Source organism: Manis pentadactyla, chromosome 12 (genome assembly GCF_030020395.1).
Source record: "Manis pentadactyla isolate mManPen7 chromosome 12, mManPen7.hap1, whole genome shotgun sequence".
In the NCBI taxonomy this organism is placed as follows: Eukaryota; Metazoa; Chordata; class Mammalia; order Pholidota; family Manidae; genus Manis; species Manis pentadactyla.
In genome coordinates this window covers 109216211-109229674 of record NC_080030.1, presented here as the reverse complement: position 1 = coordinate 109229674, position 13464 = coordinate 109216211, and the positions used below count along the sequence as shown (strand labels likewise).

General features: G+C 43.3%; 1 protein-coding gene across 5 annotated transcripts in view; it reads left to right on the top strand.

Moving 5' to 3' along the window:
• Positions 1 to 13464, top strand: part of CDK19 (cyclin dependent kinase 19) — a 108545-nt gene that overhangs the window by 52769 nt on the left and 42312 nt on the right. The gene's annotated exons all lie outside the window — the stretch shown is intronic.

Sequence of the window (13464 nt, the reverse complement as noted above, 5' to 3'; positions counted from 1 at the left end):
CATGTATCATAATACATTCCTGAGAAACCTAGAGTAGGTATCATTTCTTCTCTTTGCATTGGGTTTAGTGTGGGATTTTAGCTTTAAAAAGGTTTAGCTTTTCTATGTACTTGAATTTCTTTTCTCTATAAAATGCCTTTCATTTATTACATTGACTTTCTTGCTTTTGAGAACTTTATGGTTTATAATGGCTGTTAGGCTGGAGAAAGGAAAAACAAGGACATGCAAACAGAACAGAGAGATGCCATAGGGGGAGAACAGACCAGACCCCAAAGTCTGTGCCGTATATGGAAAGGGGACAGCGCTCCCTGAATTCCATCCTGATGTGCCAACTAAGACCCGGATGTCAGCCTCCTCCCTCTTGGAAGGAAAAAAAGTTTCTAGTTGTCTATTATGTCACCTTTAGCCAATCATACCTCTCCACACCCCCTAAGATAGCTTGCCCACTCCCCCCCTCCTAATCCCTTATAAGCACCCCACCTCCCCAACTGGGTGTGACTTCTCTGGCCTGTGACAAGAAGGCCACAGAACCTCACCCGGGGGTATTTAAATAAATTACCTGGCCCTTTGTTGCCTCTCTTTGCCTGCTTATTTCGGCTAGAATTTATCTTACAATGGCTATCCCTGATACTCAGATAATTTGTCAACTTTTTATAGGTGGAGTAAGATTAGATCAGTGTGGCTTTGCCCCTTGTTGTTAGTTTTCGGGTGCACTTGAATCTAATGGGGAAATGGAAGTCCACAGCTTTGTGGACTAGACTGAATTGTAGGGATGTGTGTATTTCCTCTTAGGCCCACAGTACTTTCTGACCGATGACCCAGGGTTCTGTTCAGAGTTGTTTCTGGGTGGTCGGCTCCTGGTCCTGAAGACAAGCCAGCCAAGCGGACAGTGCCGGGACCTGGGGGTTTCAGAGCTTCTCCCGGATGAGGTAAAACGGCTGCCCGGTGGGTGGCCAGAGAACCAAGGCGGATTCCCTGCAGCCGCCTCGCGCTCAGGCGGAGCCCGACGGGAGGGCCTGTGTGGCCGAACCCTTCTTGTCTGAGCTGGCTTTCGGACTGATTTTGTTTGCTTTGTTTAGAAATTAATGTTTTCCTATTGCTTTTGCTTTTTCTAGTCACAAGTATCCTTCTCAAATGGTGCTGGTACTGTGCATCGCCAGACGTGATCTGCTAGTTGTATGCCGTAGTGCTTTCAACTCTACGTATTTTGTTGACTGACTTAGAGGGGGTTTGAACATGAAGTTAAAGCTGATTCTGTGATCTTTTTGTGATGATGGATTCTTAAAGTCAAAATCCCATTTGCTTGGAGAAGTAGTAACTCTTGATACTTAGATGCGTGTCACTAGCAAATAGATGATTTGTGCATATGTTTTTAGTTTTATATTATTTTTGGTCAGATTGTACTCTTGTGTATATATATATTGATGGTATGTAAAAATTTCAAGAATAGAGCCGCTTAACACAGGCTGTCTAGCATGATAGTGAATTAGTTAAAAGTGTGAATTAGAGTTAGAATTGTGATTTAGAATTCCTGTTTTTAACCTTTGTGTTCTCATTCTGTAATTCCATGTGGGCTGCTATTATGTTTTTTTACATAGAAAATTGGAAAATTCCTTTTTTTCTATGTCAAATTACATTTCCATGAACAAAGAGCTTATGTAAACTAGTTGCTGTTTACATAGTAAATTTGTGGCTATCTGCTCTGTCTTACATCCTGACACTTTGCTAAGGCACCCTTTTCTAGATACTTATTTCTTAAGGACATTTTAAATGGAAAGGTAAAGAGAGGCAATTGAGATATCAAGTTGTTATTTAAAATTGTTTTAATAACTATAAACTAAAAGCTTTAATGTCTGAATCCAAGGTGATGATTCACCTTTTACCCTTTTACCAGTTTGATGTTGAAACAACCTGATGGTAGAATACAGAAACATGTGTATACCCCTTGCAGAATTCAAGAAGTGCCTTATTCACGGAGTCCTCATATTGAAGAGCTGCGGTAGGAGACGGTGAGGGTGAGAACAGAGCAAGGACGCGCATCAGCCTGCCAGCTGCCGGCCAGCACTCCCAAGGCACCCTTGCTAAGGAGGCTGGTCAGAAAGCCTGCCCCTCTACATAAACTTAGTGACATGTTCAGTCTGGGAACTAGGGCTGGGCCCAAAATGGAGACAGTGAGGTCAGCAGGTGAAATCTCTCCCAGCCTGGGTAGAGCAGTGGATGTGGTCCTCAGGAGTAAGTGCATGTAGAGAGGCCTCCTACCTCGGACAGATTCACGTCGGGAGGGGCGGCAGTGGTCCATCCCAAATCTGACGGCAGTCTGCGCCATCTAGAGCAGTCTGACCGGGTGCTGCCCACTGGGATTCTGCAGGTAGGGAACTGTCCTACCTGCGTCTCTGCTGTCCAAATGGCAGCCACGAGACACGGGGCTTTTCAGTGCTTGAAATGTAGCTGGGAACTAAAGTACCAGAAGCCTTAAAAAAGGGCTTTCCTCTTTTGGTTGTTTTTATCTAAAGGAGTTCATCAGACAAAAGCTATCCATTGCAGCATTGTTTATGATATTAAAAAGCATATGTAATATTGGAGTAACATAAGTGTACTGTTTAAAGCAGCCAGTTTCACACCGGGCAGTGGAATAGTATGTAAACATTAAAACTGTTGATGTATACAGATGTTTATTGACAGAAAAATTATTTCCAATATGTTAAGTGAAAAAAAGCTGGTTATAAAACCATGTGGTTACTGTGTTCTCATATTTTGGCGTAAATATTTGTGTGTGTGTACTTACACACTTACATATATGTAGAGAGAAGATCAGGAATTTAGGCATCAAAAAATTTATCTTAATCTTTGTTCTGCCATTTATTAGCTATGTGACTTGGTGCAAGTTATTTAACTTTCAGCCTTCTCAGTTTTGCCACTATAAAAGAGAGATTAAAAGTAGAATTTACCTCACTGGCTTGTTCTAAAGATTAGATGAAGTAATGTGGGTGCTTTGCTGAGCCTGTATTATCTGTGACAGGATCATGTGGAGTGGTGGCTTTCTCATGGGTGTGGCCGCTGTAATCGTTCTGTGTACGTGATACATTTAATTAGGAGATACATTAAAAAATATTAAGTTGCCTTTGATTTGTAAGATTACAGGTGATGTATACTTTCTTTTTTGTGCTTTTCCCTGTTTCTGATTCTGGTCTTGCTTTTGAGCATATATTACTTTTATAATTTTAAAGCATTTAAAACTTTCTGTGTGCCTAAGTCATTAACATAAGTATACCAGTTAAGCAAAAATGACTCATGTAAGTGGGTGAAAGATTTATGGTTTCTAATATAGATTTCTTCACTCTCTTAGAACTGCACAACCATTTTTGTAGTTACAGAAAATCTATAAAATTAAGGCCAATGGAAATATAGCAAGAATAGGAATGGAAACACATTCCTGCAGAATTATAGTTTTAATCACATTTACATCTGGGAAGACAACATGATATTCAGTGAGTTATGTTTTAACTTGTGTCCTTCATAATCTGGGCAAAAGCAGTACATTTATTTCCCTTGGAAATGGCTCTATTTCGTGATTCTTTATTTCTAGGGTTCCAGTTGAATAGCTCAAAGGCTGATGTGGATTGTTGGCAGAGCTAAAGACATCTCATTAGGGTATTAGTAGAAAGTCTTCAATTTTATTTCCAAAATTTTTGGCAGCAATATTTCATATTTCATTTTGATTAGGATTCACACTACATGTCAGGTCCCATTCTAGGCCCTGGGGAGCAGGATGAATGAAGGAGTGTCCAGCCCCCAGGGGCATTCTGGCCTGGTAGACAGCGAAGCAGTGAAACAGGTGTTACAGTGCTGTCGCAGAGGCAAGCGTGCACTGCGGGCCCCAGTGAGGATGGGGGGCAGCCGTGTTCTGCGAGAAGGTGGGCGGTGGGCAGAGAAGGGGGAAGGGCCCCGTCAGGAGGCGGCCTCCCCAGGACAGGGTGATTCAGCTGTGCAGGTCGGGGTGAAAGCCTTCCTGGCAGCTGTGGATAAGACAGCATGTGCTGCGTGGCCAGAGGTGGGAAGGAAGCAGGAGACCAGCCGTGGGGAAGCTGGGTGTCAGGTCAAGGAACTTGAGATTTGATACTTTCAGAAATATTTTTAGGATGAGGAGCTGCTGGCTGAGCACCATTATTGTGTTTGATCAGGTCTTTAAAAACGTGCTCATATTTAATAGATTGCATAGATTTAGAATCGAGGTGTTCTGAGCCATTAAGGTTCATGTGAGGCTGTGGTTTGTCTTCTCTGTTTTTAATTAGTGTGGATCTTACCGTATCACTGTATTGAAAACTGAATCTATGTGGGGAGGCCCTGATCTGAGAATACCCTTCCTGAGGGGCCTTGTTGCTCCTTTCTCTGTTCCCTTAGTCTTGCCCCCTCCTCAGCACCCCGCCTTTATCAGTGTCTGATTCCCACAGTATAGCCACTGCTACAGCGATATTCTTTAGAAAATTTGTGAGTTAGTAAAGGAAGGGAAGAATCTGAGAAAAAGGTAACAGTGGTTAGGAGCTGATTGCTCTTTACTCAGTTGCTTATAAGGAGGCTACTCTTACATGTCAATGTGTCATCCTACATTGCTTGGTTTGTTTTTTTCCTACTCATTAAAAAAAAGATCAAATCATCAACCAGTTAGATACTCATTTGGGCTAAAGTTGTCAAATAATTCTGGGAAGGGTTCTGTCTGAGGTCAGAGTAGATGTTTGCTTTCTCTTCCTTCCCTGTGATTATTTGCTCTTCATATTTAGAAAATGTTGAAGTCTCTTCTGTACAAAACAAAATAATGTAAAACCACCTCTCTGAGTCCTCAGTGCCCCTCCCTTCATAGGTGGCCTCTCACCAGGAACTCTCAAGGCCAGACCGACTTTGTTGCAGTCTGGTTGTGTTTCTGCTTCAAGTTTAATTCAAAAAGTGTTTATGGAGTGCCCACCGCATGACTGGCTTTGTTCTCCACACATAAACTAGAGTGAACAAGACAGGTGTGCCTGTCCTCATGGAGTTTGTAGTTTCAGGGGAGAGCCTGCTCTTTCTAGGCTCCTGCCCACCTGTGGTAGAGGTTGGCGGGTCCACAGGTGCTGCTCTCAACACTTGGAATTGTCAGCTGTTCGCCGTCTGAGAGGAAGGGAACTTGGCTCCGCGATGGTCCCCTTTCCCGGGAGGAGGACCTTCCTTCTGCGGCCACACACTCGGCGTCCCTGTGTGTCTCTCTCTCAGATCCTTTGATGTTTTTATTTCCCAAAAGAGCTCTAGTTGCTCTTCTCATCTTTTCATGTGAAAAGGTGGTTTTGAGTGTTCTATTTAGGAATTTTAACTTGGAAGCAATTTAAGATTTTGGAAAAATCTTTTGGGAAAGCTGACATTTTCAGATTGTTTGCCTAATCAAAGTAAATTAAGAAGTGTATACAATTTTCTCACATGGAATATGTTACAGAAAAGATTAAATAACCACACTTTACAGAGAACATATACGCTATCATCATGGAAGCGATGTAAACCTTACTGTTACAGACCTCACTAGGTTTCCAGTATCTCAGACCAAGTGTAGTACTTGAAGTCGGAGACAGAAAGAACCCATATTACAAAGTGGGAAGGGAAGTAACTCTCCGGTAGCTTAGTATTACTGTAGAACCTACCAAAGGATTGTTTCGGCACTGGTACAGAAAGCAGGCATTCCCCCCACAGCCATCGCCCCAGTGTCCCGACCACCTGGAGTGGCTAGCCTTTGTCACTTGCGTGCAACAGTGACAGTCCTTGTTTATCGAGAACTTAGTGTGCCAGACCTTCTGCATACATTTGTCATTTAGTCCTCGTAACATTCTTGCAGAGAGTAGTAGCTGTAATAAAAGTAGTACTGTAATTTGTCAAGTGCTTATCTAAGCATTGTTATATAATGTACTTACATCCATTTTATCCATACTGAAACTGTTTGGCAGTAGGTGCTTTTATTCTTCCATGAGGCCCAGAGGGGTTAAGTAGCTTGCTTTGTGCCATTCAGCTACTAAGTTAGAACTCAGGTCTCTGAATTCTAAAACCTGTACTTTTTGCATTATGTCTGTTGCCTCACTGTCACTCCTACTGGGTGGCAGTGGGGGCATTGACCTCCCCGGAGCTGACCACTGGAACCCGAGCAGTGCCACTGAAGTAAAATAAAGCACAAAAATTAGGGCCGCCTGGACCAGGGCCGTTATTGTTTCATAGACCCCATGTCAGAGTATGAGCGCCACCTGCTGGACGGTTATAATGCGTCTGTGTGCTTGTAAAGATCATCTCCAGAGCCGCCTGCCACGGGCGTGAGCGTCAGCCTGCAAGACGCGAATTCTTGAATTCCACTTTAGGAATACTGGGGCATTTTGGAGTTTGGTGAATCTCCTATTTGCCATAAAATACACTGCTTCATTTATCTTATTTGTGTGTGTGTGGAGTAACATTAAAAAATGATACACTCGGTGCTTCCTAAAACAAAGCCATTCTCACCAAGGGGAATGTCCGTGGTCCATTTGTGACTTAGATCAAATAAGAACTGAAAACTGGGTTTACTCTGAGATAAGCAAGTTGTTGAAGTACAGGAGGACCCTTTCCATTTCAGATACCCTGAAAAATGAACCTGGAACCCATGGGGGCACCAGAGAGATGGAGAAGAGAGGTGGGGATTAAGGGGGGAGAAAGATGTGTGAATCAAGTGCGAGTGGGTTAGGGTAGGTAGCAGTAGGCTTTCCAAATTGAGTCAGGATTCTAAATAGTGCTTTAGAGAAAAGGTCTGGAATTGTAACTTAGATTGTCAAATGTTTAGGACCGTGTAAAGTGGGTGCTTTCAGAGTTGCCTACATGCCCTCGAGGGTGACCGAATCAAGGCTCGGTGCGTCCTGGCGTGTTCTACACGAGGCTCTGCTACTGTCTGCGAGTGTCTGGCACATGAGATGCCGTCACTTCGTGTCTCAGGAAGCTTGTGTCCTTTTTCCTTGTGTAGGTGCAGTTAGAGCTTATTTGTAGTTGCGTGATGTCATGTTGAACAAGTATTTTTGTGATAAGAATGAAGCCCCCTGGTAAAATCTGATATTGCCAGGAATTAAAGAAAATGCAGGCGTGACCCTTTCCTTCATCCTGTGTGTCCCTTTTCAGACCGGCCATAAGAGAGGCTGTGACAGTGTGATGGTGCCTCACCTCAGCAGGTGGGCCTTGGGGAGAGGGCTGCGTGCGTGTGAGTGCGTGTGAATTGTAAATAATGCTCACTGTAGAAAACTTGTAATATAGAAAAATAGAAAAAAGAGTCACATAACCGCACCATGCATATTTTTGTTTTATTTTATTTTATTGTTTTAATGTCTTTTGTTTTAATTGTTTTGTTGTTTTAATACATTTTGTTTTATAAGCATATTTTATGTTTTACAACTTTTGAATATATACCTTTGAGTATTATAACGTTATAACATAGGTCTTTTCTCATGTATATAAAAATTCTTGGGATATATATTTGAGGTACAATATATGAATAGACCATAATTTACTTAGTCAATTTTCATATTAGACGTTTATGTTGTTTGCTGTTTTTGTTCATTTGTTTCTTCAGTAAACAGCAGCAGATAAATTTACTTTTTTGTTTCAGTAAATAGAGGTAGAGAAGATGCTTTTGTGTGCCATTTGTTTAGGGCCTCGCATTTTATTAGTAAATTACCTAGCCAGATTCCATCAATCTCTGTGTCAGTTCCTTGGGTATATGCCCTGTGCCTGTGTCCCCTTTTCCTAGGTAACCTTTTATTCAGGGATTCATAGCATTTATTACATTCACAGCCTTTTCAGGAAATACCCTCATAGTACCTCAGCGCACCCTTTTGCTTTTTGGGTTCTATTCTGGATCAGATCTCTCTCCCTGAGCTGGGACATAAAGCCACCCCACTGCTAGTAGAGCAGGTGCTAGTTGTGAGAGCTGTTCCTTTTTAAACCTAAAGTGAATGTAGCTTGTGCAAAGTTAGTATCCTTAGAATAACTCTTAAAGACATAGTCTACTTAATTTGTTAAAACAAAAACATTCAAAACACTTTTTGAATGGATAGCAAAGTTTACAGTATTCTAAGCTGCTTCCTGGTTTATTTTGTGTGTATGAACCGGGCAAGTTTAGTAGATTTCATTCTTTTGATAAATATTTATTGAGTGCTTATCTGTGTACTAGGTAACTTAACACTGGGGATGTAAAACCAATAAAAAGCCCTCAGTCTTTGTGGAACTTGTATGTTCATGGAGGCAGACAGACAATAGACGAGATAAAATAGGTAACAGTATCTAGGTCCAAAATTCCTTAAGTGAAATCTTAGGAACTGATGTGTTTTGATTTCAAAATTTTTTTTAATTTTAGAAAGGTAATGTGGTATATAGATTATATATTACCTAACCTCTGGGGGCAGTGGGAGGTGGGGGGAGAGGGTGGCCTTGAAGCAGTAATCAAACCAATTAATATTGTTTAATGTGGAAGTATGAACAGACACAGTAGGATAAAGACTATAGCAGCTGCATGTTAGTACAAGTGAGATATTTCTGTAAAATGAATATTAAAGGATAATTTTCAAAAAGTGAAATTATGACTGCTTTAGATACAAAATGAACTCATTTTAAAGATTTTATTTAACTTATTAAGTGAAGGAACCATGTAGATATTATAACCCATTCAGAGAGAATCCTAAGAACAGAATTCATTTATAGATGAGGAATATTAAGATGATGTACAAATTGAGGTGAAATTAGCTTCTTTCATATTGGAAGAAGGAAGTCCATGAACTCTACTGGACTGGACAGAATTTGCGTGCATATAGCCAAGGATAATTCTGCATTATTGTCAGTTTTACCTATAAAGGTGCAGGGTTGTAAAATAGCTTCTATAGACTCAGAATCAGGTAACCTGAAAGGATGTATTTTTTTTTTATTGAATGCATTTGTTTCCATTGAAGTGTGGACTTTTTTCCTGAAGGCGGGTACTGAAAGCTTTTGGTGTTCTGAGCTCTTTGGATTCACCGGTCAGGATAGAGGTCCCGCGTGCTTGACAGTGGTGGGGCCTGTGGTGCAGGGACGGTGTGGAGGGAGGCTGCGGTTTTCAGGTGGGCCGGAGACCCGCTGGCGGGGCCGTATTGGGAATTGAGCTGAAGCAGATGAGGGCTTTTTTGTCTGAGGTGCTGTAGTGCTGAAGTCGCTATTGACTGAGATGGGGGGAGAATAGTCGGGGTAGAGGTCACGGCCTTGCTTTTGGCTTTTAGGCATTTCACCTTATGTGAAACGTAGAGGTGAGGCAGCTGGGTACACGTAGCTGGCGGTCTGGGAAGCTGTGTGGGCCAGAGATAAACACTGGGGAGTTGATGTGTGTGTGTATGGGTGACATTTAAAGCCACAAGCTGAATGAGATCACCGAAGACCTCCTTCTGTGAGCCCATATCGCATTAGTCCCTGGGGATACAGAGATAAATAAAAAATTGTCATTGTCCTCAAAAGCTTGTGATCTGATATGGGAGGCAGTTGTAAGTAGTTAAAGCCACATAAAAATACACAAATGTAAATACACATGAAGTACAGATGATTGAATGAAACTAAGTCTGAGAGTCTTCCATCACCCTAAACTCGCTTGTTTTGTGACCTGACTGTGAGACACACACAGAATATAGTCCAAGCATTGTGCCTTCTGTGTAGGCTGCTTTCTCCACTGACTGCTTGCTCAGCATGCTTGCACTGCTGGCTCGGGAGCCTTGCTGCTGACCCTTGTGCCTGGCTGACCAGGCTCCTCAGGACCTGGCGTTCACCTTATCTCCTGCTTAGCTTCCCCAGACCTGTCAGCAGTGGTCCGTTTGTGTTTCTGAAATACCCTTTGGCTGTGGGGTGAAAGATGCATTAGAGGAAGGACCAGAATTGACACAGGCAGCATTAATTTGTTGTTTCTTTGCCTCCATCTGCCTTTACATTTAGTGACTTCCAGAGATCTGTAGGCCAGAGAAGGTGTAACAGGTGTGCAGAAATGGAAAGTGACCAGAACTAGAAAATGCACATTTGGGGGTTAGAGAAAAATTTCTAGTAATGCATGCAGTTGCAAACTTTCTGTTTTTCCCTCCTCAAAAAATTAAACATAGGATTACCATAGGATCCAGCAATTCCACTTCTGGGTGTATAAAAGAATTGAAAGTAAGGACTCAAACTGATGTTTGTATGTCATTGTTTAAGGTAGTATTGTTAATTAAAGCCAAAAGGTGGAATCAAGCCAAATGTGCATGGAATGGTGGAAGGGATGAGTAGATAAGCAAATACGCTGTGTACGCCCAACAGAATATTATTTAGCCTGAAAAAGGAGGCAAGTTCTGACACGTGCTGTGACATGGATGACCCTTGAAGACATGTTAAGTGAAAGAAGTGAGACACATATGTTGGATGATACCCCTTATATGACTTACCTGGAACAGGCAAAGTCACAGGACAGAACATACAGTAGTGGCTGCCAGGATGGGGGAGGGAAGATGTTCAGTGGGACAGTTGGAGTTTGAGGTGCTGAGAAAGTTCTGGAGAAAGGATAATGGTGATTATTGTGTGCATGTCAATGTTAATGTCCTTAATGCTTGTATATCTACCACCCTTTAAAAAGGGTCACCTAGAGAAACCATGCAACTGTTAGAACAAGAAAGATTTCTGTATACGAATATGGACTGATATGGAGAGATTTTTAAAGTTAACCAAAAAGAAAGAAAAGATAGAGTGCTATCTCTTGTGTAAATAAAGGCAAATAAAAATGTGTAGTTTTATCTGCCAAAGAAACACTGGGCGGCAACAAGTAGCTAGTAAGAGTTGTTATGTCTCGGAGGCCAAGACTGGGATCACGGGGGCCAGTGTGGTGGTGAGACCCCTCAGTGCATATCCTTCTGTGTACTTTCATTTTTGAACTGTTGACAAAAAATTCATTAAAGGCACCTTGAATAAAGACAGAGTTTTATTTGAGCATAAGGACTTAGAAGCCTGGAAACTCCCATGGATAGAAGAAATGTTTCAAGGAGCCCGAGTCATACATAGGTTTTTGTATCTTCAGTTAGACAGGCAAGAAAGAGTTTCAGAGGGGTACATCCATTACATAAAGGAGGCCACGCTCGCTGCGCTCAAAAACAGCCATGGCCAGAGGGTGTTCAGGGGAAGGGCGAACCCTGCTGACCCCTCCCTACGTCCTTGGGCAGGGGTCTGGCTGGCAGAGGGGAGCAGCTGTGCTGGTACGCACTTCGTTCGGCTTCCGCTTGGTTTTGGTTAACTCGCTGTTAGAGAGCCAGAAAGCTTTTGTCTTCAAGGGCGGCCTTTTTGAGGCTCCCAAAGTTACTGGAAGGTTCCGCGCTCACGCCTTGGACCTTTCTCGTGGTCTCCAGTGTGGTGCTCAGCCGTTCTTTAGTTCACAGAACCACTTAATGTATTGCCTGTTCAAAATAACGTTAAAACATGGGATTTAAAGTCCATTCATTGTAAAGGGATCAAAAATCTGTAGTCACAAAAAACATAAATTTTTAGAGGTTGTGATTAAATATTACTCCCTGTGACTTGTGCCGTCCAGGGGTCAGGGGGCTGCCTGGGCCAGTGTTTGGTATTTCAACAGCCTGGTTTATGGGAAGGTGTGCGTCACCTTCCCTTCCACTGCGGGCAGCAAAGAGAACATATTCTGGGTAAAGACTTCAATAAGGACAAGCTCTCTAGGTTCTTCATTTCTGGGGAGCCAGCAAGAGAGAGGCGGCCGCTCGCTGTGCCTCGGGCGGGCCTTCCTCCCGAGGTTCTGTGCCTGAAGGCGACCGTGGTGAGCGGGGTCATCAGGCCTGCCTCCTCCCGGGCCTGGGGGCCTACGGTGGCCAAAAGCAGGAACCTGTCTGGGTGTGGCTCTGCCGCCCTCCGAAGTGCCATTTAGCTGACCCAGTCATTAATCAGGAGCATATTATGTGTAGCATTTGTATTTGAAGCAAGAAGCGGAATTGCTTAGCGTTTCTGAGGCTGTGGGAACAGAGAAAGCAGCCGTGGCTGAGCACCACCTAGCCACCCCGCTCCTCACCGAGCGAGTAGCACTGTTGAGTCTCCCTGGTCATGTCCCTCCAGCGCCTTTTCTCACCTAGACCCAGCAGGAGATACAGGTAGAACCCCGAGGTGGTGACAGGTGCAAGGCGGGCCCGGGCTGCCCGACACCCTGGCTCCTACCGCGTAGCTGCGTTCCAAGGCCCCTGGGTTGGAGGGGAGCCCAGGGAATCATATTCAGCTGTCATGTCCGAGTTATGGCTGGTAGAGCGCAAGGCGGTCAAGGTACAGGTGCAGACACGGGGCCGAGGCACAGAGCCGGACCTCGGGACCTCGGACCTCGGAAGCCTGTCGCCAAAAGCAGTGAAGAATTGGGTGGCTGGGAAATAGTCTAGGAGGGTTCCGGAGAAGGGGCTGAGACGATTTTCACGTGACTCCAGCACAGACACTCAAGAGGTGTGCTTTACTTATTTAAAGTGATTTGATTGGGTAGGCAATTAATTTTTCTCTGTCTCATTGATCTGTTTGTCTGTCTTCCCCACTACATTGTGGGAACTGAAGACAGGGCTTTAGCTGTAAAGGAAAAAGCATGGACTTTGGAACCAGGCAGATTACCTAAATCCAACCTCTTCTCTCTTGAGGTGTTTGATTTTGGTCAAGCTATTTTTATTACACTGAACCTCGGGGTCTGTATGCATCACAGGGTTTTAAGGGTTAAATGAGGATAAAGCATTCATATGACTTCATCTTACACGTAGAGAGTATCCAATACAAGCCTTTACTCCCTCTCCCTTATTGTAACATGCACAGAGTTTTACATTTAGGAAGCATTTGAAGTAGTTATCAAATTGGGTATGTTTCTCCCTACCTATTAAATCTGAACCCTGGTTAAGGATAGCATGAGGTAGGCATATTTATAAGGTCCTCACCTTGGGAAGCTAAAGTTGTTGTTGCTAAATGTTCTATCAGACGTATCGCGTTGCCAAGTCCTAAGTCTTCGCTTGCTGGTGTGGCCCCTCGTTGTGTCTTATCATCAGTCCAGCTTGAAGCCTCTGTTTTGTGAACACCTGTTCCTTTTCTCTGTCTACAAGTGCCTCTTCTCCACACCTCTTCCAATGAGTGACTTGTGCCCTTACACTCACTGCTCTTCTAAGCAAGCTGGAACCGCAGGCCATGTCTTTTGTCATGTCCTCATCGAGCATGTGCTGTGCCGAGGTGGCTGTGGATGGTACTGGCACGATTCCTGCCCCCATGAAGCTCTCTCTCTGGTAAAATAGATGCGCACATACCAAAATGTATTTAATTATTTAGTGATACAGTATTCCTTTTGTTTACCATTTAAAATGAGCCCATTTTCAAAACACACATACACATAGGAAAAGAATCAGAAAACATGCACCAAGATGTTGACAGGCTGTCTGTGAGTAGTGGCAT